General features: G+C 43.8%; 1 long non-coding RNA gene across 1 annotated transcript; it reads left to right on the top strand.

The window, feature by feature from the left end:
- Positions 1–16,145: 16,145 nt before the first annotated feature.
- Positions 16,146–22,307, top strand: LOC138837579 (uncharacterized). Its single transcript, XR_011375356.1, has 3 exons — positions 16,146–16,194; positions 21,126–21,155; positions 21,561–22,307. It is a non-coding gene; the product is annotated as an uncharacterized lncRNA (long non-coding RNA).
- Positions 22,308–25,418: the final 3,111 nt, after the last annotated feature.

Below are 25,418 nucleotides of genomic sequence, written 5' to 3' on the forward strand. Positions count from 1 at the left end.
CCTCTGAGTAGTTAGGATTACAGGCACAAGCCACAGATTCCTGGCCCTATTTTTTTTTTTTTTTCTGGTGGTCGTGTAGCTTGAACTCTGGGCCTGGGCACTGTCCCTTTAGTGCTCTACCACTTGAACCACAGTGCCATTTCTGGCTTTTTCTGTTTATGTGGTACTGAGGAATCGAACCCAGGGCCTTATGCATGTGAGGCAAGCACTCTACCACTGAGCCACCTTCCCAGCCCCAAAAGTGAAGCAAAGTTGTTTTTGTTTTTGTTTTGTTTTTTTATTCTTCTGTTTTTGTTAATTGTGGGGCTTGAACTCAGTGCCTGGGTGCTGTCCCTGAGTCTCTTTGTGTTTAAGGCTAGTGCTGTACCACTTGAACCACAGGACCACTTCCTGGCCCTATTTATTTTGAGACAAGATCTACTCAGGCAGGCCTCAAATTTATGATCCTCAACCTCCTAGGTACTGGGGTTACACATATGTGCCACTACACCACATCCAGGGATAGAATGTTTGTTTTTCTCTTCCTTCCTTCCTTCCTTCCTTCCTTCCTTCCTTCCTTCCTTCCTTCCTTCCTTCCTTCCTTCCTTCCTTCCTTTTCTTCCTTTCTTCCTTTCTTTCTATCTTTCTTTCTTGTTGGTTGTGGGGCTTGAGCTCAGGGCCTGGGTGCTGTCCCTGAGCTTTTTGCTCAAGGTTAGTACCCCATCACTTTGAACCACAGTGCCACTTCCAGGTTTTTTGGTGGTTAATTGGGGATAAAAGTCTCCTGGACTTTCCTGCCAGGACTTGCTTTGAACCAGCCTCCTGAGTAGCTAGGATTACAGGTGTGATCCACTGGCACCCAGCTGAATTCTTTCTTCCTTCCTTTCTTCCTTTCTTCCTTCCTTTCTTCCTTTCTTCCTTCCTTCCTTTCTTTCTTTCTTTCTTTCTTTCTTTCTTTCTTTCTTTCTTTCTTTCTTTCTTTCTTTCTTTCTTTCTTTCTTTCTTTCTTTCTCTTTCTTTCTTTCCTTCCTTCCTTCCTCCTTTCTTTCTTTCTTTCTTTCTTTCTTTCTTTCTTTCTTTCTTTCTTTCTTTCTTTCTTTCTTTCTTTCTTTCTTTCTTTCTTGCCAGTCGTAGGGCCTAAATTCTGGGCCTGGGTGCTGTCCCTCAGCTCTTCAGCTCAAGTCTAGTACTCTACCACTTGAGCCATAGCACCACTTCTAGCTTTTTATGCTTATGTGGTGCTGAAGAATCAAACCCAGGGCCTCATGCATGCAAGGCAAGCACTCTACCACTGAGCCACCTTCCCAGCCCCTATATTTCTTGATTAACTAATTTCAGACATTAATCAACTTAATATTGATTAACTTCTTTTTATAGCAAGAAGGAATTTTTCTTTACATTCTTTCTTATAATTTTCTTTGTTCCTCTTGCATTTTTAGTACAATTTTTATTACATTCTCCATTATGTTAATAGCATTTTCATTATTGATATGTTCATATTGCTTATGGTTTAGTCAAATATTTTTCCTTTGTAGTAGTTGAAAATAATTTTCTCTTGAATGTTGAAGACATTGCTCTTTTTTTTTTTTCTGATAAGACTCATTAAGAACCCAAATCAAAAGCCAGGCACCAGTGGCTCAAGCCTGTAATCCTAGCTACTCAGGAGCCTGAGATCTGAGGATCGCAGTTCAAAACCAGCCTGGGCAGGAAAGTCTGTGAGACTCTTATCTCCAATAAACCACCAGAAAACTGGAAGTGGCACTGTGGCTCAAGTGGTAGAGTGATACCCTGGAGCTAGAAAGCAGAGGGACAGGGCTTAGGCCCAGAGTTCAAGCCCCATGACCGACAAAAACAAACAACAACAAAGAACCCAAATACTATTCTGCTTTCTGACTCTGTGTTTATGAGCCGTCTTTGTCCCCACTCTAGGGAAGCTTTTGAATGCTGTTATTGCAAGTATTCTAAAATTCTCCAGTGGTAGTGTCCAGGTAGGTGAATCTTCTATTCACTTATTGTGTTGGATGTTCAGCACAAGCCTCAAGGCAGGAGAGAGATCAGAGAATTGTTGAATTTCTGAGTAGGTAAAAGAGGGAACTGGAGGTGTGATTCAGATAGTGGAGTATCTGCCTGGTAGGTAAAAAGATTTGGCTTGGTGTATAGTGGAAGGATTGGCTATAGATAGTAGTAAGACTACTTAAATATTAGTAGATATCTTATCTTATCTGAGTGAAAGTGTTTGGGTGGCTTTTTCCTCCAGCTTGTCACCTCAAGCTTGCAAGATGGCAGCTGCAGAGCCAGACATCACATCAATTCTCAAACCAGATTAAGAATCCAAAAGGCTTAAAAGAGAAAAGATGATGTCTTCACTTATCCTCCTCTATGGGGAAAGCAAAAGATAGCTCAAAAATCCCTACTATTGCTACATGCTGGTGGCTCATGCCTGTAATCCTAGCTATGCAGAAGCATGAGATCTGAGGATCATGGTTTGAAGCTAGCCCAAGCAGACAAGTCCACTAGACTCCTATCTTCAGCTAACCAGCAAAAAACTAGATGTGGGGGGGGTGTGGCTCAAATGGTAGAGCTCCAGACTTGTGAAAGCCCAAGGCTCCCACAAGCCCCAGTACCAGCAGAGAAAAAAATAGAATAGGTTGGATGGCCATATACAGTAACTTGTTACCTAAATCAGGACAGTTTGAGATGTGAAAAGTGACACTTTTTTTTTTTTGAAAAGTGACACTATTAATCATTTACATAGGGATAACAACTGTAAACTGACATTGTCCTAAGTAAATTGGCATGTCTAACTTTAATTAATCATAAGCTACTTCTTTCATTTTGTTTCATACTTTTAGAATTTCTATAGCAATACCAATAAATATACTCCATATATTTATTGTATTGTATCGTATTTTTATTTTTTGTTGGTTGTAGAGCTTGAACTCTGGGCCTGGGCACTGTCCCTGAGCTCTTCAGCTCAAGGCCAGCGCTCTACCACTTGAGCCACAGCACCACTTCCAGTTTTCTGGTGATTAATTGGAGATAAGAGTCTCATGGACTTTCCTGCCTGGGTTGGCTTTGAACTGCGATCCTCAGATCTCAGTCTCCTAAGTAGCTAGGATTACAGGCATGAGCCACCGGTGCCCAGTTACTCATATTTATTTATAGTGCTTTTTTTTTAAGGAAAAAATATAATCAAAGTACTTTCTTCTGGGCTGGGAATGTGGCTTAGTGGTAGAATGCTTTCCTAGCATGCATGAAGCCCTGGGTTCGATTCCTCAGTACCACAGAGAAAGCCAGAAATGGCAATGTGGCTGAAGTTGTAGAGTGCTAGTCTTGAGCAAAAGAAGCTCAGGGACAGTGCTCAGAACCTGAGTTCAAGCCCCAGGACTGGCAAAAAAAAAAAAAAAGTAATTTCTTCTAAGGTTTATTCTTTTTTTTTTTTTGGTCAGTTATAGGGCTTGAACTCTGGGCCTAGGCACTGTCTCTGAGCTCTTCAACTCAAGGCAAGTGTTCTACCACTTAAAACACAGTGCCACCTCTGGTTTTCTGGTGGAGACAAGACTCTCCTGCCTGGGCTGGCTTTTGAGATCCTTAGATCTCAGCCTCTTGAGTAGCTAGGATTATAGGCATGAGCCACCAGTGCCTGACTGGTCTATTCTTTTATTATCTTTTTCAGGTAACATATTTTTCTTCTTCTTTTATAATATGACACAGGTTTATAATTCAAATTCTCAGGGCTGGGAAGGTGGCTCAGTGGTAGAGCGCTTGCCTTACATGCATGAGGCCCTGGGTTCGATTCCTCAGCACCACATAAGCAAAAAGAAAAAAAAGCCGGAAGTGGCGCTGTGGCTCAAGTGGTAGAGCGCTAGCCTTGAGCTGAAGAGCTGAGTGACAGCGACCAGGCCCAGAGTTCAGGCCCCATGACCGGACCCCCCCCAAAAATAATTCATATTCTCACATTCTGAAAGATGTCTTCTTAAATAACTTACCACTCAAATTAAGAAAGTACAGTAATCTGGAATTAACCTCATCTAAAGATGTAATAACCAGCTACTGTTACAGTAGCTCACTGTAAGGAAGCTGTATGAAAGAGGTATAAAGAAACCAGTTGTGTGATGCAGGGGATGAAACTGATTGAATAGGGTGTAAATGTGTGTGAAGATATGAGTGAAGTTTCCCAGGTAACTGATATCAGCCAATAAAAAAGAAAGAGCTCAGTGTAAGATAACATCTTGACATGTTTATAGCAAGAAGCTGAGAATTCATAGCAATAGTCACTAACTAGGTAAATGTTAAAGATGTACAGTTTTTAGAAACACTGAAAAGAAATTTGTATCTTTGTCCAGATGGCTGTCAGCCTTATTAAAGATGATAGCTGGGTGCCAATGATACACACTTGTAACTAGCTACTCAGGAGGCTGAGATCTGAGGATGATGGTTCAAAGCCAGCCCAGGCAGTGCAGTCTGTGAATTGGAACTGTGGCTCAAGTGGTAGAGCATTAGCCTTGAGCAAAAAAGTTCAGGGAGAACACCTAGGCCCTGAGTTCAAGCCCCAGGACCTGCATTTAGAAGGTGATATGAACCATTAGTTGTGGCATCAAATGCCAATCACTTTCAAGATATGGAAGATTCAGAGTTATAACGAAATTGTAGAACCTGGTTCAGATACTAACATTGGCATTTTAAAAAATGAACACAAGCTGGGCGCCAGTGGCCCACACCTGTAATCCTAGCTACTCAGGAGGCTGAGTATTTTTAACTTTTTTTTTTTTTTTGACTGGTCGTGGGGCCTGAACTCTGGGTCTGGGCACTGTCCCTCAGCTTTCAGCTCAAGGCTAGCACTCTACCACTTGAGCCACAGCGCCACTTCTGGCTTTTTCTGCTTATGTGGTACTGAGGAATTGAACCCAGGGCCTCATGTGTGCAAGGCAAGCTCTCTACCACTGAGCCACCTTCCCAGCCCTATTTTTTACTTTTTTAAAGATGGAGTCATCTTACTATGTAGCTCAGGCTGGCCTGAAACTTGCTGGGTTGTCCAGGCTGACATTGAATTAGTTATCCACCTGCTACCACCTCCCAGACATAGAAGAACTCAGACACTCTCCACCATGACTTGTTTCTTCATAACCACCTTCTCAGTTTCAAAATGGAACTTCTACTTCTGTGTGATTTAGTTTTATGAGGAAGAAAGAAGTATTCCATTACAGAAGACAAAGCCTTCTGTCTGAGAGCACAGTCTCCTTACTTATTGTAGTCACTTCTCATTAGTTGTGGTAGATATCATAAGGAACAAAGTTTTCCCAAACTTTAATAGCCTTAAGTTTTAAAATGGCTTCTAGATGGCATGTACCACACTGTCAGTTCAAGTTATAAAGATTTAAAAGGCATAGGAAAGCTATGACAGGACATAATGATTTGAAGGCATGAGCTTGCAGAAATAAAACTACATGATCCTTACCCATCATTATCCTGAGTCTAGACTTGAATTTCTAATGATGCCTGTATTTGTCCCTTGCAGTAGGTCTCAGGGGGGACTGCCAAAACAGATTGTTCCTGCACATAATAGTTGCTTAATAAATATTCATTGAATGATAAAGCAGAGACTGCCACTTCCTGTCCTTATCTGCATGGAAAGCTGCTGATTGAGATGTGCTGCAGGTTTCTGGCGTAGGTGGAAATGGTAATAAAATAGTACGTGCAGGATACAGAAGTAACTAGAAAAAAGACCTTGAAAAACTTCTGATGTAAGGCTGGGAATGTGGCTGAGTGGTAGAGTGCTTGCCTAGCATGCATGAAGCCCTGGATTTGATTCCTCAGTACCACATAGACATAAAAAGCTGGAATGGCGCTGTGGCTCAAGTGGTAGAGTGCTAGCCTTGAGCAAAAAAAAAAAAAGAAGCTCAGGGACAGTGCCCTGAGTTCAAGCCCCAGGACTGGCAAATAAAAAACAACAAACAAAGCCCTGGATTTGATTTCTCTGCACCATATATAAACAGAAAAAGCTGGAATGGCGCTGTGGCTCAAGTGTTAGAGCGCTAGCCTTGAGCTGAAGAGCTGAGGGACAATGCCCAGGCCCAAAGTTCAGGCCCCACAACTGACAAAAAAACAAAAAACAAAACAAAGCAAACAAAAAAAACCCCAACAACAACAACAAAACACAAAAAAATAGTGCTGGGAATGTGGCTTAGTGGTAGGAGCTTGCCCTGAGTTTGATTGCTCAGTACCACATTAACAATGCCAGAAGTAGAGCTGTAGCTCAAGAAGTAGAGTGCTAGCTTTGAGCACAAAGAAGCTCAGAGGTAGTGCCTAGGCCTTGAGTTCAAGCCCCAGGACTGGCAAAATACACACACACACACACACACATACACACACACACACACACACACACACACACACACACACACACACACACACACCCCTAAAAAACAGGGCTGGGAATGTGGCTTTATGGTAGAGTGCTTGCCTTGCATGCATGAAGCCCTGGGTTCCATTCTTCAGTATCACATAAACAGAGAAAGCCGGAAGTAAAGCTGTAGCTGAAGAGGTAGAGTGCTAACCTTGAGCAAAAGAAGCTCAGGGATAGTACCCAGGCTCTGAGTTCAAGCCCCAGGACTGGCAAAAACAAAACAAAAACAAAACAAAAACCCCAAAAACCAAACACACACACATATACACAAAACATAAAAAAACACACAAAAACAAAAACCAAAACAAAATACAACAAAAACCTTCTGGTGTGATTATGTAACTAAGCTGCGGTCTCAGTGTAGACGCAAGGAACTCGGATATCCTTTGAACTTAAGTTTCTTTTAGTTTTATATTTCCAATTGGCATTCAGTGAACACAACTGAGCTCCCCTGAGGCAGGCACAGGGGCTGCAGAGGCCAGGAAACAAGAATCTTGCCTTTAGACTGGCCAGAATTTAGGATGCAGTGAACTGCCACGGCCCAGAGACTGGAGGAGAAAAATGAATTTGGGAGAAAGTTTCTCAGAGACAGTATCAGGTGAACTAGGTCACCCGATCATTGGTGTGTGTGTGTGTGTGTGTGTGTGTGTGTGTGTGTGTGTGTGTGTGTGTGTGTGTGTGTGTGTGTGTGTGTGTGTGTGTGTGTGTGTGTGTGTGTAACTGGGGAAACAATAGGGTATTGTTGATACTCAATTGTAAGGATCTGAAATAGGTAAAAGTAAAGTCGTCATTTCCACTGAAAACAGAGACTAACCTATCTCTCAGGAGGTTGAGGAAAATGACATAGGAATTCAGTTCCCACAGTGAAGTGGAAATGAGAAAGAGAAATTCTGACTCTGTGTGTGTGTGTGTGTGTGTGTGTGTGTGTGTGTGTGTGTGTGTGTGTGTGTGTGTGTGTGTGTGTGTGTGTGTGTGTCCGTGTCCAGATACTGGGCCTTGAACTCAGAGCCTTGGGCTCTTAGTTAGATTTTTCACTCAAGGCTGGCACTCTACCATTTGTGCCATACCTCTACTTCTGGCTTTTTACTGGTTAATTGGAAATAAGAATCTCAAGAAGTTTTCTTCTTCAGGCAGGCTTTGAACCACAGTCCTCAGATCTCGGCCTCCCAAGTAGCTAATATTACAAGCATGGGCCACCAGTACCTACCTAAAACTGCTTTTATGCAATCTATTGCTTTTCTACCCCAGGGCGAAGCTTAATTCTTCTGCAGCAGCCTTGGGCCCACTCTCAAGGTCTATCTCTTTTTTTTACTGAGCTCAGTGGCCTTTCAGGGCTAGCTAATTCTGTCACCATGACCATTAGCCCAACCTGGTCCCCTCTCATATCAATTTTCAGAAATTTAATAGCATAAACTTTTACAAAATGCAAATAAAAATTTGTCAAAGAACTTGCTAGGTGAACCTTAAGAAGCTTGAGTAGTCAATAAAGTCCAAGACTGAAGGATGACTACTTAGGATAGGCTTTTAAGAGAATGATCAGCACATATCCTTGATAAAAATCTGAAGTTGATGGAAACTTGGGGAACATTTTGACTAACCTAGATAGTAAAAGCAAAATCATAATGCTTTCCCTGTTTCCATGAAATGAGATAGGCTAGGGAAAAAGAGAGACCTGGGAGGATTCAGATCAGAGGGAAGATAAGAGGAAAGAGACTAGGTAATTAAGATAACAACACAATGATGACTAGTTTTTGGACAATAGAATTTAGTCTAGGTTATTAGGTAAACTGCATAAAAACAAAACAATACAAAACAAGTGATTTCTCACATGAAAGCTTTGGATCAATTTCCATCTATGCTTTGGGTAAACTGCTATTTGGGTAATATATTTGCAGAGTCCCCTCAGTTTCCTCACTTTTTTCTCTGTTCTAAGGGAAGAATACAGAGTGTCTTTCTTAACCACTTGTGATCTCCTTGACTGGCTATTTTCAGGGGCTGGACTTGAATTCAACCCTGAACTTCAAACATTTGCAGGTATTTGGAGATGTTTTTTGTTGTTGGAAGTAATTAGTCCAACCCTAAGCCAAATTCCTTAAACTCTCAGGTGAGCTCCATAACTGACTCTACCCTGACCAATGTGAACTAGATAGAAGAAGATCTCTTTCTCTTTCTGTCTTTGGAAGGACTGCTGAGGCCCCAGTCTATGTTACCCTAATAAATACTTTGGATAAAGCACCAGGCATTTACTGCTTTTTTTTTTCTTGGTTGTGGGTCTTGAATTCTGGGCATAGGCACTGTTCCTCAGCTCTTCAGCTCAACACTAGGGCTCGACCACATGAGCCACAGTGCTATTTCTGGTTGTTTGAGTGGTTGATTAGAGATAAGAGTCTCATGGACTTTCCTGCCTAGGCTGGCTTTGAACTGTGATTGTAAAGATCTCAGCCTCCTACTGAGTAGCTAGGATTATAGGCGTGAACTACCAGCACTCAGCTTAATGATTCTTGCTTTGGAACTTAGTGCTTCTCTCTTTGGAATTCCAACTGGCAATGGTCTTGCAGGTTTTGGGTGCTCCTTGGAGGGAACTTGCTGTCATGGTTTTTTCATAGGATGGTTCCAGTTTTGGGTTTAGTGAAGAAACAGTATTGCAGGATGGTTTCTGGGTTGTTTTTTTGTTTTACTGTCGGTTGCAAAATTGTTTGATTATTGTTGTCCTTCTTTATTATTTTGTTTGGCTGTATTGGGATTTGAATTTAAGACCTCACACTTGGTAAGTAGGCATTTTATCACTTGATCCACTCCTCTAGCCCTTTCTGCTTTGGTTATATTTAAGATAAGATCTCACTTTCTGTCCAGGCAAACGTGGATCACGATCCACCTATTTATTCTTTCTACCATAGCTGGGATAACAGGCATGTATCACTGTACCTAGCTTTTTCCTGTTGAGACAAGGTCTCATAGACATTTTGCTTATGCCTGCCTTAAACTCATTATCTTATTAATCTCTGCCTCTTGAGTAGCTAGGAGCACTGGTGCCTGCCTTGTTGTTATTTTTTGAGATAGGCTCTTACTAGGTAGCTCAGGCTGACTTTGAACTTGCAATCCTCCTGTCTGGTCCAGCTGAGAGCTAGAGTTGAGAGATATGGAGTTGTTTTACTATTAAGTAATGAATCAAAGACTTCCCTGAAGATCTAAGGGAAAAATATAAAATAAGTAATCCAAACCATGTGTGCTAATTGCCTGCATAATTTCTCTTCCTTTGCAGAGAAAGGCATACAAGCCTTGACAATCCTGCCCTGTCTGCCCAAAGATGTTCAAGGGAGAGAACTCTGGGAAATAGATTGAGAGAACAAGGTCTAGGTAGCTGGAGAAGATGTGTTAGGAATTACTCAAAGGCACAAGACCAGAAATGGGCTTCCATCCCACATCTGAAGGAACTGAAGGCAGAGGCTGGTACTGGGCTGCCTCTTGCTCTTCTAGCCTTGCGAACCTCCTCGGCAGCCATGCCATAGCTGCTTGTTTCCATGCACTTTCAAGCTCTTTTATTTAAACTCTCCTTCTGTGTGTTTGTACAGGCTGTTCCCTCTGTCCGGAACATCAGAACCCCCTGCCAGTTGTTACCTACTTCTCTGTTTGCAACTTAGCTGCTCTGGGAGCCCTTCATTGGCTCACTGCCGAAGGGAGTTGAAGTGACTTTCTCATTGATTCTAAACAAACAACAGTCTTCCTTTCTCCCACAGGCATTTGTTGGACACTTGGGACAGGCCTTGGGCCAGTGTCCAGGGAAAGTTTTGCTGCTTCCTCAGAGCTGTGATTTCAGGGACTAATCATTAACTCTCACAGGAAAAGTTGGCTTTTGAGCTACCCTGAGCCCAAATAGATTCAAGCAGTGAGATTTTGCAAGTTATCCACCTTGTCGCCTTTATACCGGTCTTGGACAACTTAAACAGATGAACATAATAATTGTTTCTCAAACATCCAGTTGAATATCGGGCATTCTAGAGGAGAAAGAACCCAGTGCCAACAACAGTAGTGGAGAAGAGGTTCTGATGTCTGGAGCTTGAGTTCAGTGCAAACTCCTCCCAAGACTCTATGCAGCACCTGCATGCATGTGGGAAGGCTAGGTAGGGTAGGAAGAGTATGTTCATAGTATATACAGTACATTGGCAAATCATCCCTCCCAAAGTACAGATACAACAAGGGTATATTTCTTTTTTTTTTTTTTTTTTTGGTCGGCCGTGGGGCTTGAACTCTGGGCCTGGGTGCTGTTCCTCAGCTCTTCAGCTCAAGGCAAGCGCTCTACCACTTGAGCTACAGCGCCACTTCCGGTTTTCTGGTGGTTTATTGGAGATAGGAGTCTCACGGTCTCTCCTGCCCGGGCTGGCTTTGAACCGTGATCCTCAGATCTCAGCCTCCTGAGTAGCTAGGATTACAGGCGTGAGCCACTAGCACCCGGCAACAAGGGTATATTTCTGAGTGAAAAGGGTGCTGAGAATTTTGTCAGGAGTAATTCCTTAGTAACTCAGTGAAGTGTCTAGAAAATCCTAGTTGACAGAACTCTGGTAAAGGGATGGGCTATTTCTCAATTCCTCTCTCTCTCTCTCTCTCTCTCTCTCTCTGTCTGTCCCAATTCTGGGACTTGAACTCAGGGCCTGGGCATTGTCTCTGCACGTCTTTTGCTCAACGCTAGTTAGTGCTCTACCACTTGAGCCACAGCTCTACTTCTGGCTTTTTCTGAGTGGCTTATTTGCAATAAAAGTATCATGGACTTTCCTGCCCAGGCTGGCTTCAAACCACAAGCTTCAGAGCTCAGCCTCCTGAGTAGCTAGGATTACAGACATAAGCCACTAAGCACCCGGCTCAAAATGAGTTTTTTTTCTAAATTGCATTATTAAGGAGTTGTACAAAGGGGTTACAGGTATTGAGTGAAAGATTGACCCCTATCCTATTGTCCCAGGTCCATACAGATGCGAGGCAAAATCCCAGATATATGTGAACTTGTTTGAAGTACAGACAGGGCAATTGACCTAAGCCCAGCTGTAAACATCCCATTGTGGGCCCAACTGAAAGGCCCCCACCCTTCTTGACCTAGTGGCTTTTTCATGAACCTCTGCCTGCTTGCTGGGACCTCCTATAAAACCCAGCTCCTGTCCCAACTTTTTGGCACAACCTCCAAACCAGCAGGATGGTCTGTTCCTCTTGTTGTTCCTCAATAAACAGTCCTCTCCTGTTGATGATTGAGTCTGACCTATTTCTTTTTCGTTCTCCTACGTTTTCCTAACCTTGAGCACAATGCTTTTCGGACAATGTTACCCCTTCCTTCACTTTCCCCCATTTTCCTCCTCCCATCCTTTCCCTTAAGGTTCATAGTCTACTTGAAGATATTGAATACCATGACTGCATTTGTTCACCTTTCTTCTGTGTGTGCTTCATGTATATTTATATACTTACATATATAGACATATAGATATAGATATTAATACTTTTTCTGTGCTGATACTGAGCTTAAACTCAGGGCCAGCATGCTGTCCCTTAGTTATTTTGCTCAAGATTGGGGCTTTGGCTTGGCCCACTTTTGTGCTGGTTAATTGGAGGTAAGAGTCTCCAGGAGTTTTCAGCCTGGGCTGGCTTCCAACTTTGATCCTCAAATCTTAGCTTCCTGAGTAGCTAGAATTATAGGTGTGATCCACCAGTATCTAGATTCCTGATATATTTTAGTGTATGCTAATTGTTCAAAATAGTTTCAGAGTGATTTTTCACACATGCATATGCAATGAGTGAGTTTTATTTTGCTATCTTCATTCATAGCTACAATGTATTTTGTTTTTCCTCCAGATGTGCATATATTATATTTTAATCAGAATAACCCTCTCTAGGGGCTAGGAAGGTGGCTCAGTGGTAGAGCGCTTGCCTTGCAAGCATGAGGCCCTGGGTTCGATTCCTCAGCACCACATAAGCAAAAAGAAAAAAGCCGGAAGTGGCACTGTGGCTCAAGTGGTAGAGAGCTAGCCTTGAGCTGAAGAGCTGAGGGACAGCGCCCAGGCCCAGAGTTCAGGCCCCACGACTAGACCCCCTTCCCCCCCAAAAAAGAATAACCCTCTCTATTGCTTTTTCTTTCCCATCCCTCCTCCATTCTCTTATTATCATCAGATGACATTGAAGGCTAAGAGAGAAACTTTTGTCTCCGATTTCACTGGCACATACTTAAGTGAAAGGTAGAGTTTTAATTGGTTTAAGATAATCCAAGTTCCCGAGAAATAGCTTGCACAGCTTTGACATTGTGACAGAGGTGTTATCAACAGCAAAGTCAATAGGAGTATATTTATTTGTCACATTACCTCTAAAATTGGTGACAAAACCAAGTAACTGTAAGCTGAGTGAAGTTAGAGGCCTCATTCAGATTTCCCCTTGGGTTCATAAGCAAGAGTGATTGGAGCTGGTGACTCATACCTTTAATCTTAACTAAACAGGAGGATAAGATCTGGAGGATCCCAGATCAAAACCAAACAAGGCAGAAAAGTCTTTGAGACTCCATTTCCAAAATAACCAGCAAAAAATGTTGGGCTGGAAGCATGGCTCTAGTGATATCACAGCAGAAGAGCAAGCAAACCAAACAAGCTTTTGAAGCCCTGTAACAGAGGAAACCAAAAAAAAAAAAAAAAAAAGGAAGAAAGAAAAGCAAGCTGAGCACAGGTGGATCAGGCCAGTAATCATAGCTACTCAGGAGGCTGAGAGCTGAGGATTATGGTTCAAAACAATACTGGGCAAGAAAGTCCATGAGACTCTTATCTCCAATTAACCACCAGAAAAACCAGAAGTGGTACTGTGGCTCAAGTGGTAGAGTGCTAGCCTTGAGCTGAAGAACTCAGAGACAGCACCCAAGCCCAGACAGAGTTCAAGCCCCACAACCGACAATAAATAAATAAATATTTATTTATTTATTTTAAAAAAGAGGGCTGGTAAGGTGGCACAGTGGTAGAGTGATTGCCTTGCATGCATGAGGCCCTGGGTTCCATTCCTCAGCACCATGTAAGCAGAAAAAGCAGGAAGTGGTGCTGTGGCTCAAGTGGTAGAGTGCTAGCCTTGAGCTGAAGAGCTGATAAACAGCATTCAGCCCCACAACGGAAAAAAAAAAAAAAGTGTCCAGGTACGGGAGGCTCATGCCTATAATCCTAGCTACTCAGGCGGCTGCTGAGGATCGTACTTCAAAGCCAGCCTGGGCAGGAAAGTTCTTGAGACTCTTATCTCCAATTAACCACTCAAAAACTGGAAGTGGAGCTGTGACTCAAAGTTAGAGCACTAGCTAGCCTTGAGCAAAAGAGCTCAGGGACAGAGCCCAGCCCTATGTTCAAATCCCACAACTGACAAAAGAAAGAAAGAAAAGAAAAAAGAAAAATAGTAAGAGAGAGAAGGATAGAGAGATATAGAGAAAGAAAAGAAAGAAACAAAGAGAAAGAAAGAAAGAAAGAAAGAAGGAAAGAAAGAAAGGAAGAAAGGAAGAAAGAGAGAAAGAAAAAGAGGCTGGGAATGTGGCTTAGTGGAAGAGTGCCCAGGCCCCGAGTTCAAGCCTCAGGACTGGTGAAAGAAAGGAAAGAAGAAAGAAAGAAGAAAGGAAAGGAAGGAAGGCAGGAAGGAAGGAAGGAAAAAGAAAAGAAAAGAAAAAAGAAGTAAAGAAGTGATTGTAATGGTGATATCCCATGGAATGTAAATTGACTGGACTGTGGGTGAATGCATGAAGGATGTAAGGGACAGTCAAGAGCTGGGAGGACCAACTTGGTGGTCCTGGTGGGATCTGAGGATACTCACTAAAGGGTGTGAGTAGAACAGATAGGAAGAGTTGGTGAAGGACTAGAATTCATGAAACAAAGGACATAGGGACTTCTGTAGTCCGGGAGGAAACAATTGCAGGTTGCCTCTATTTCCTGCCAAGAGAAGCACATCTGTGGGGCTCTTGCTGAGCTCAACTAATTGCCAGGAAGAGGCATGTTGCAGGCACATCCTCATCCCCAAACTCTGCCTTACCAATGCAGAACATGTTTACATAGGAAAAAACCCATTAAACTTCACTATAACACTGAATGATGATCTGCTAAAATGACACTAGGAGCAAGGTTCCTGAGAGTATATGTACCTTGAACTATCTTCCTTCCTTCTTCCCTTCTTCTCTTCCTTCCCCTCTTTTCCCTCCTTCTTCTCTTCCTCCTCTTTCTTTGCAGTTCTGCAGATCAAATCCAAGGCTTTGTATATACTGGACCCTGAGCTTTGTTCCTAGATCTTTTTTTTTTTTTTAATTTATTTTTATTGCTAGTCCTGGGGTTTGAACTCAGAGCTTAGGTGCTGTCCCTGAACTTTTTTTACTCAAGGCTAACATTCTACACTTGAGTTACAGCTCCACTTCTTTCTGGCTTTCTGGCAGTTAATTGGTGTTAAGAGTCTCACAGACTTAAATGCTTAGGCTGGGTTTGAACCTCAATCCTTAGCTCTTAGCTAGGATAATAGGTATGAACCACTGGTGCCTGGCTCATTGCCTGGTCTTTAAAAATATCTATCTCTATTTCTCTGTCTCTTACTCTCTGTGTGTCTCTCTCTCTGATGTTTGGACTCAGGGCCTCTGCCAGAATCAGTCAGGCCTTCTACCTCCTGAGTCACACCCCTTGAATCTTAACTTGTCCTTTTCTAAAAGGCAGTGGTCACACATTGTGTCGAGTTTGCATATCTATAGCATCATGCTTTTTGTAATAACCAGAGGAGGGCTGATAATCAACGTGCCCCCAGCCCCGGCCTGCCCAGGGGGCATTGAGAGGCTGACGTCACCGCCCCAGGGGGCTTGCGGGGGGGGGGGGGGGGGACGGGCCACCCCGTTGAAAGGGGCGGGACATGCCACCGAAGGGGGGGCTTCCCCCCATACGGCCGAAAGGGGCAGAGCGTGCTACGGGAGGGGGTGGGGCGCCCAGCCCCACATGGCGAGCTGTCAAGAAGTGATTGGAGAGTGGGCAGCTTGGGGGAGGAGCATGAATGGCCATTGGAAAACCCTTAGGGGGAAAACAGTCAGGAGGGAGGAAAGAGGAGCAACAAGGAAAGTAGTAGGAGCAGAAGGCGAGAAGGCCGGTGGGGAAAGCCTGCCGGATGCAGAGCAAGCCTCCTCGAGAGGCCATTTGGGGCTTCTCGAGGAAGCCATTTGGGGCCTCCTTTGGAGGTCATTCGGGGCCTCCTCTGGAGGCCGTTTGGGACCTTCCTCTAGAGAGGCCTGTGGAGAGGCGCCTCCCAGAGCAGAGCAGGGCAGGCCTGTGGAGAGTGGAGAGGCCTTCAGAGAAGGAGGAAGGGAAGAAAGGGAAAAGCCTTCCCCTTTGGAGCTTTGGAGGTGTGAGGTTTGGAGGTTTGCAGACTGACTAATAAAGGTCGCAGGGTCAGGACTGACTGTTGGAGGCTTGGAGGTTTGGTGGTTGAGGCTGCTCTTGGTTCTGGGGATCCAGCCCAGGACAAGGTAGTGGCAGGACCCCTTTCTGGTGTAACTAGTGTAAATAAACTTCTTTTGTCCTCCTTTCACTGTGCCTCGATGGATGATCTCTCTCTCCCGAGGTCATAAGTGTTTCACTTTATTTAAACACTCCAAATACAGCCCATACCAATAATTAACCCTTAGGCCTAATTCTACTAAGCGTGTCTCACACCCAGGGGAGCTCGGGTGGCATGTCCCTTGGTCCACTTGGTCCGCACGCAGGTCGAGGGCAGCCCATTGAGGGTGTCTTCCGGGCTGCTTGGAGTCGCTGAAGGGAGAAGCGGCTGCCTTGCCCGGCAGGCTCCGGTGGAAGGTCGGTCTGACGTGGAGTCACCCTGCTCGGGAAGGTCGTCTCGCTGGGTCTCTGCTGCCCTGGGTTTTTATATGTTTTAGGCTGGCCCTTCATTTCTGGGTATGTCTGATTATAGGGTTGCCTTGGTGACAGCTTCGCTTCTGGTCAGGTCTGGTTATCGATGAGGGCGTGGCTGGCTTGCCTCTGGCTGAGTCTGGTTTTGAATGAGGGCTTGTTGTCTTGGTGATGGCTCTTCAGGCTCGCTAGGTGTGTTCTTTTTTGTTTGTGTGTTTGTGGGTATAAGGCTTGAACTCTGGGCCTGGGAATGTTGCTGAGCTCCTCAGCTCAAGGCGAGCGCTCTACCACTGGAGCCACGGAGCCACTTCTCCTGGGTGTGTTCCTTATCTACCCATTCCAACTTCTAACTCCTAACTCCTAATTTTACAGCTTAACAGTTTATATTATTTCACAGCACACATACATTCAATATATTTCTTTTTTTTTTGTCAGTCGTGGGGCTTGAACTCTGGGCCTGGGCGCTGTCCCTCAGCTCTTCAGCTCAAGGCGAGCGCTCTACCACTTGAGCTACAGCGCCACTTCCCATTCAATATATTTCTATTCAATAGTTCAATATTCAATATCATGTCAATATTTAATAACACACTATGTCAGTATTCAATAACATACTATGTCAGTATTTAATAATAGTACTCAATAACACACTATATCGATATTCCATAATATTCACTACACATATGCTATATACCTTCATGTTTGCATAATTCCTAGCTGTGCGACTGTAATAAGGACTTAAAAGCTGAATTGCTAATAGCACTGACTCTTCACTGAGACGTACAGCTATCTGATGAGTAACGGAAAAACAAGACAAAAACTTGATGTCTCTGCCTGCTTTCTAGCATGTCTCCTTTTTCTATCTTCAACCCTGGGTCAGATTCCTGTTCTACTCTAGGTGTGGATATGCCTCCATCTTGACTTCCTGACTTGTTGGTCTGAGTCATTCTCTCCCACAGTCATGTTGATTTTAGAAACAACAGGCTGAAGGATAAATATCTTGTGACAAGAGTCAAAACTACCCTTCAGGCAGCAGCAACATTCTCATTATTGACAAGGCCCTGGTTGTACCAGGCCCTGACACTTGCTACACAACCCCAACACTACTGATTAGCCCCTGGGAGAGACAGACTTTCTGTCACTAGATTGCTGTTTTTCTTTCCCTCTGGCCACACATAGAATAAATTCCTTTCCTGACTTTATTATAGTATTCATTTCTTTAACTGGCCTGTTGGGACAAATGGCTGGACTTGGTCCACTGGGAACTTCAGAGTTGGGCCTCTGGTCTGGAACTTTGGTAACATTACCAGTCATAACCAGTTAGTGTTCTTGTAGCCTTTTTCTTCTTCCCTTCTTTCCTCTCCTCGCTCCCCTCAAAAATCAAATGAGATTGATGCTGTTAGTGAGATATCTATTTTCCCTTTGTAAGGCTTGATACAATGACTTATTAACTAATGTCTTGATAGTCTACCAATTGGGTGAGGCACATCCTTGTGCTTTCTGTCTTCTCTTTAAACCTCTTGTATCTGGAGAAGAAAGCACAGGGCACTAGTCTGGGAAACAGGACCAATGATTGTTACTGAATTCCTATAGTGGGGCTTTGTTTCTGGTAGTGAACTTTTCTGACTTGCAGCTAATCTGAACTAAGGAAAACTTTGGCTTTTAGTTGATTTTAAAAATCACTAGTTTTGGAGCTGGGAAGGTGGTTCAGTGGTAGAGTGCTTGCCTTGCATGCATGAGGCCCTGGATTTGATTCCTCAGCACTACATAAGCAGAAAAAGCCGGAAGTGGCAGTGTGACTCAAGTGGCAGAGCACTAGTCTTGAGCTGAAGAGCTGAGGGATAGCACCCAGGCCCAGAGTTCAGGCCCCACGACCGACAATAAAATAAGTAACTAAATAAAATAAAATCACTAGTTTTAGTTGGGCACTCTTAGTGCCTTACATGTATAATTCTTAGTTACTCAGGTACCTGAGATCTGAGGTTTATGGTTAAAAGCCAGTTCAGGCAGTAAAGTCTGAAGACTCTTCAAATAACCACCAAAAAAGCCAGAAGTGGAGCTGTGGCTAATGGTAAAGCAAAAATGCTTATGGACAGTGCCCGGGCCCTGAGTTTAAGCCCTAGTGGAAGGCCACTCCTGGATGGCAAGCAGACTCTACCCTCCTCACAGCAAAGTCTCTGCCCAGTACCTGTGTTACCTAGGCAACTAGCACACCTAGTAGAGGTCACATCTGCATCTGCTGAGGTCACATCTGGATTCAATGTGGCCACACCTTTTCCTGTCCCTACCCTAGATAAGCCCTAGCCCAGGGCCAGAGGCTCAGTTTCCCAGCCGTGAGGAGTACTAATATGGCCTGGTGCCAGCTAAAATGATGAATAAACTCACCTCTTACCTGAATACCATGTGCATGTTGTGGTTCTTACTCAGCAACCACCTCTTCTTATTTAAAACCTAACACCTAGGACCTGCACACACACACACACACACACACACACACACACACACACACACACACACACACACACACACACACACACACACACACACACACACACACACACACACACACACACACATTTTATGCCAGGCATAATGGAACATGCCTGTAATCCTAGCACCTGAGAGGGCCAGGTGAAGATAATCAGTTTAAGACGAGCCTGGGATACCTAGTGAAACCCAGTTTCACAAACACAAACAGATGAAAATCAATCATTTTAGAGTCACACAGATAAATAATTTGGACCTTAAACTTAAGGTCAGATTTCTGCTCAGCTATGTAAATAGATATGTTAATCATTTAAAAATATTAGCCTGAAATTGATAATGCAAAATTACCTAATCTCTCTTCAAGTCCAAAGGTACTAAGAGTAACTAAGATAGTTCCAGAATTTACAACACTCTGTTCCAGACCATAGTACTTGTCACAAAGTGTTTACAACTTACCCAAGATGAAGTATATATTAAACAAGTAAATTGTTCATGATTAGAGAATGCTATGGGTTAGATAAGTATCCCCCAAAGCTCTATGGCTAAAGGCTGAATTCCCAGAATGGTACTATTGGGTGGTGTTGGATTACTGGGGAGTAGTGCCTAGTGGGAAGTCTAAGGTCATTAAGGTCATATCCTTAAAGGAAATTGTGAGAGCTTTCTTCTGTCCATATTTATCTCCTCTGTGCTTTCTAGCTTGTGATATAAGCAGATTGATTTGGGGGGTGGGGTGGAGCTAGTTCTAGGGCTTGAGTGCTGTACTTTAGCTTTTCACTCAAGTTTTTTCACTCACTTTTTCCATCACTTGAACTGCATCTCCACTTCCAGCTTTTTGGTGGTTGGTTGGAGATAAGAGTTTCAGGGACTTTTCTGCTCAGGCTGCCTTTGAACCATTCTCAGATCTCAGCCTCTGGAGTAGCTAGGATTACAGGATTGAGCCACTAGCACTTGATTTGTAAGCAGTCCACCACATGCTCTCCACCATTGCCATATGGCATTCTCATCAGAGGCCCAAAGAAATGGGTCTTCCCAATATGGAATCTCCAAAACTATGATAGAGGATAAACCATTTCTCTTTAAGTTTATTATCTCAGGCTTTCATTATAGTGATTATTATAGTTTGGATCTGGAATATTCTCCACAGACTTAGGTGTTGACTGTTTGGTTCTCAACATGTGAGAGGCCAGGTGAGCTGGAGCTGGAAAGGGCAGAGGGAGAGGCCTGCCCAAGCTCTTTGGAGCTCACATCACTATAATACATGTTCTGCATGTTGGACATGGTGCTATAGGATTTACTGTTTGCTCTATAGGGTTTTGGTCTCCTGTCTTCTTTCTATGCCTCATTCCCTGCTTTTGGAATGGGAGTGTTTACTCTGTGTCATTGTATGTTGGAAGTATGAAGCTTGTTTTTGATTTTCCAGGGACTTACAGTTACAAGTTTGCCTTGTGTCTCAGAGGAAACTTTGGACTTGAACTTTTAATCAGTGTTGGAATTGTTAAGACTTTGGGACACTTGGTTTTGGATTAAGCTCATTTTTTCATTATGAGATGCCCATAAGGATTTAGTAGTCAGGGACAAAATATTATCATTTGAATTTATAATGTTTCCTACCAACCATTGACTCTATTTTATGAGGTGCTGGTAACTTTAGAAGGTGAGACTTAGCTAAAGGAAGTGTGTCCTGGGAGCAGGTCCTTGAAGATATCTTATTTCCTGATTCTTAGGGCCTACCTTTCCCCCCTGCCCTCCTCCTCCTAGTCTTTCTCCTTCTCTTCTTGCTCTTCCCTTGTTGCTGCTCTTCTTCTTCCTTCTTCTCCTCTTTCCTTTGTCTTCCTCCTTCTTTTTTTTTTTTTCTACCATTCCTGGGCATTGAACTCAGGACCTGGGTTCTGTCCCTTCTGCTTTTTCTGCTCAAGACTATACAAATTTAGCCACACCTTTACTTCTAGCTTTTTTATTTTTTTACTGGTTAATTGGAGATAAGAGTGTCAAGGACTTTCTTGTTTTAGATGGCTTTGAACCATTATCCTCAGATCTCAGCCTCATGGATAGCTAGAACTACAAGCATGAACCACCAATGACCAGCTATTGGTCCACTTTTTTGGGGGGCCTAGGTTTGTTAAGTCAATGAAGAAACTAAGAAAAATAAATTAATTGGTTTCCTTGTTATGAGTTTGAACTGCAGATAGGGGCTGACTGAGGGGCTGCAGTCAGAAGGTATGAGAAGGCTTTGCTTGCTTGAAGCTCCAGATATTTCCCTTTCCTCAAACAGAAATAGCTGCAGGACTAAAATACTTCCTGTCCTCTTACCTGGGGCTCAAGGCCATTGAGGATGGATCACTGCAGGCTCACACAGACAATGCTAACTCTCCATTTGTTTCCTTTCCAAACAGGACTGCAGGGATGGGGAAGGAAAATAAGAAGTAAGTATAAGGTGAAGGATCTTACACATCCCTCCCAGGGGACCAAGCAGAGGCAGGCAGGGACAGGTGAAAGATTATTACAAGGTTTATTAAAGGAGCCATATTTCCCCCTAGAGGGAGCACATGACACTTGTATTTATCCAGGTAACAGGAGGGTCTGAGGATAGGAAGTGAGGTGGAGGGGATTTCAGGTGGGTTTGGGTGGAGAGAGGGAGGGGCCAGCTGTATGGAGGGAACTCCAGGGATTGGGGGGGGGGGGGAGCTCAGGTCTGGGTAGAGCTGAGGACCAAAGGTAAGCATAGTACTAACATAAGGTTGAAATACAAAGAAAACCACTGCCCTTCCTTCTGCTGTTTGTAGGCCCTCTAATAATGTTTGTTTGTTTTTTCTTTTCTTGTTGCTCAGCCCCTGCCTCATAAGTCTTTCAGATTTCATCCAAAGACTATACCCACATTCACCACCAAGGAACTGTTATGGCTGCCTTCTCCAGGACTGGACAATATCTCTGCCTTCTACCCCTTAATGTCGACACCCTTTGTCAGCAGGAAGTAGCTGGAGAGAGTCAGTGCCCCTTTATAATTATCAAAAGGCTGGAATGTTAGCTTTACCTGAGAAAAAATGGCCTCTTTGTTTTCTCTGTGTATACATGACCTCTCTAGAAGCCCCTGCCTAACACCTGTAACCCAGGTCACTAGCACACCTGGGGGCAGTGGGAGGTTCCCCCAGGCTCTGAGGTCACTTCTGAAGGGCCTCCCCCACCTTATTGTCCCATACAGTTGCCATGGCAAAATCCCAAGTATATGTGAACTTGTTTGATGTGCTGGCAGGGCAATCTACCTAAGCCCAGCTGTAAACAGCCCATCATAGGCCCAACTGAAAAGCCCCCACCTCCCTTATCTAGTGGCTTTTTCATTAATCTCGGCCTCCTTGCTCAGACCTCATATAAAAACCTAGCTCCTGCCCCAAATCTCTGGCACAACCTCCAATCCTGTGCGAAGGTCTGTGCCCCTTGCGTTCTATCTCAATAAACAGTCCTCATCTCAATAAACAGTCCTCACCTGTTGATGATTGAGTCTGGCCCATTCCTTTTCTGTTCTCCATTTTCCCAACAACTTCCACATCTGCTGAGGCCACACCTCTTCCCTGCCCTCTCTCTGTATAACCTCTCTCCCACCATAAGTTGCCCCTATGCACATTACATCTGTGGGCCAGAAGTTTGACTCTCCCAAATAAACTTTTCTGCCTAAACAACCATGTGGAGGTGTCCTTTCACCAACCCTTACACTTACCTCAATAATTAGCATCTGGGGCTGGGAAGGTGGCTCAGTGGTAGAGTGCTTGCCTTGCATGCATGAGGCCCTGGGTTCGATTCCTCAGCACCACATAAGCAAAAAGCAAAAAGCCAGAAGTGGCGCTGTGGCTCAGGTGGTAGGGCACTAGCCTTGAGCTGAAGAGCTGAGGGACAGTGCTCAGGCCCAGAGTTCAGGCCCCACAACCGGATCAAAAAAAAAAAAAATAATTAGCATCTGGGGAGGGAAGGGATGGTAGGGGAAAAACAAAGGAGGAGGTAACAATGCTTGTTAGAAAATGTACTCATTACCTTACTCATATAACTGTAATCCCTTTGTATGGTATTTTTACAACATGCTCACAAGCACACACATTCACAAAAGAATTAGCATCAGTTTGGTAATAGAATACATTCCTTCCTGAGAGAAATGCCCAATAAAGAGCAAACAAGAGCCAGGCACCAGTGGCTCACACCTGTAACCCAAGCTACTCAAGAGGCTGAGATCAGAGAATCAGAGTTCAAAGCCACCCCAGGCAAGAAAGTCCATGAGACTATGGTGGTTAATTGAGATAACCACCAGAAAACCAAAAGTAGAGCTCTGGCTCAAAATGTTAGAGCACTAGCATTGAGCACAAAAGCTCAGGGACAGTGCCCAGGTCAAGTTCAAGCCCCATGATGGACAATAAAAATAAATAAATAATAAATAAATTGCCAGGCACCAGTGGCTCATGCCTGTAATCCTAGCTATTTAGGAGGCTGAGATCTGAGGCCCATAGTTCAAAGCCATCCAGGGAAAGGAAAGTCTGTGAGACTCTTATCTCCAATTAATCAACAGAAAACCAGAAGTGGCACTGTGGCTCAAGTGGTAGAGCACTAGCCTTGAGCTGAACTGCTCAGGGACAGAGCCCAGACCCAGAGTTCAAGCCTCACAATGGACAAAAAATAAAACTAAAACATAAAAATAATAAGTAAAAATAAATAAACTTAAACAAGAGCCAAGAACTTAGCGAGAACAACACCAAGAGTGATCAAAAAATATGATAAATACCTATTTATTCATAACTTTAAGTCAGATCCCTGCCATTAGTATATAAATACTCTGGAAGCTAATGAACTTCTCTTTCTTCTTTGAGAATAGCTACCCTCTGTCAGAGTGTGCCTCTGCCATCTGCTTGTCTGCTTGCTTACTCAATAAAGCTCTGCCGAGCGGGGCGCTGGTGGCTCACGCCTGTAATCCTAGCTACTCAGGAGGCTGAGATCTGAGGATCGCTGTTCAAAGCCAGCCCTGGCAGGAGAGACCATGAGACTCCTATTTCCAATAAACCACCAGAAAACCGGAAGTGGCGCTGTAGCTCAAGTGGTAGAGCACTTGCCTTGAGCTGAAGAGCTGAGGGACAGCGCCCAGGCCCAGAGTTCAAGCCCCACGGCCGGCAAAAAAAAAAAAAAAAAAAAAAGCCCTGCCAAGGTTTCTTACTATTATGACTTGTTCAGAAATTCCTATTGTGCTGTGGAAGTCAGGGACTCTACGTGAAGAGTCCCTACTTTTAGAGGGAAGTTTTCACAACCCTCACCTGAACTGGATGACAGTACTAGGGCTTGAATTCAGGGCCTCACCTTATCACTTGAGCACCAACTCCACTCCTAGTTAATTGAAGTTAAGAATCTCATAGATTTTTTTTCTGGGGCTGGGAAGTTGGCTCAGTGGTAGAGCGCTTGCCTTGCATGCATGAGGCCCTGGGTTCGATTCCTCAGCACCACATAAGAAAAAAAAGCCGGAAGTGGCGCTGTGGCTCAATTGCTAGAGCGCTAGCCTTGAGCTGAAGAACTGAGGGACAGCGCCCAGGCCCAGAGTTCAGGCCCCATGACTGGACCCAAAAAAAAAAAAAAGAATCTCATAGATTTTTTTCTGCCAGGGCTTACTTTCAACCAGAATCCTCAGATCTCAGCCCACTGAGTACCTAAAATTACCGAGGTAAGCCATCAGCGCCCAGCTTTTGCACTAATCTTTTAACTGGAAGGGAGAAAAATCCAACTGAAAATGGCTTAGGCACAGAGGGAATGTACTGGCCTACATAGCTGAAAAGTTCAAGGAGCAAGAAGAATGGAAACCGCAAAGATGTTGCCATGTAGGTCACCAGTCAGAATGGGGAACAAAGCCAACAGAAATGGCAAGATAGCTGGCGGCTGGTATGCTGTAACCAGAATAGGAGAATAGGGCAGATATTTCACAAGTCATAGCTAGTACACACAGGACAGGTTTGGCTTTGCTGAAATGTACATTGGGTGGCAAATCAAAGCATTTTTGTCCCAGTACCAGTGGCTCATACCTATAATCTAGCTGCTTTGGAGGCTAAGATATGAGGATCACAGTTCAAAGTCAACCTGGGCAGGAAAGTTCATAAGACTCTTATTTCCAATTAACCACCAAAAAGCCAACAGTAGAGCTGTTGCTCAAGTGATAGAGTGCTAGCCTTGAATGAAAAAGCTAAAGGACAATGGCCAGTCCCTGAGTTCAAGCCCCAGTACTGGCATGGAAAAAAAATGCATTCCTGATTCTGTCCAGAAGCATTCCAGTTCAGCCAGGATGAAATGCTTTGGAAGAAATCTAAAAGGCTCAACGTCTTAGAACACAGATTTCTGTTAAAAAACAAAAACAAAAACAAAAATAAAATCCAACACAAAACCATTAAGGAAGAGAAAGCCCAGATAGGGCCTGGAGGCGAAGCTTAGTTAGCACAGCTTAGTAGAGTGCTAGCTAGTGAGCAAAAGTGTCAGGTACAGAGTTCAAGTCCCAAAAGGGAAAAAGAAAAGAAAGCCCAGAATGATTCAGGACCTTAACTTGTGTTGCTAAAACACTGTTTCTCCTCATTCCATGGATCCTTTCTTGGAGTGTCCATGTCATTCTCAGTTTATTTCATCTTGAGTTGTCAGGATGGCCCGCAGCACTTTGTTTGCTAAATGTTCCAGCACAA

Source organism: Dipodomys merriami, unplaced genomic scaffold (assembly GCF_024711535.1).
Source record: "Dipodomys merriami isolate MVZ:Mamm:240054 unplaced genomic scaffold, mDipMer1.0.p SCAF_10, whole genome shotgun sequence".
Taxonomy (NCBI): domain Eukaryota; kingdom Metazoa; phylum Chordata; class Mammalia; order Rodentia; family Heteromyidae; genus Dipodomys; species Dipodomys merriami.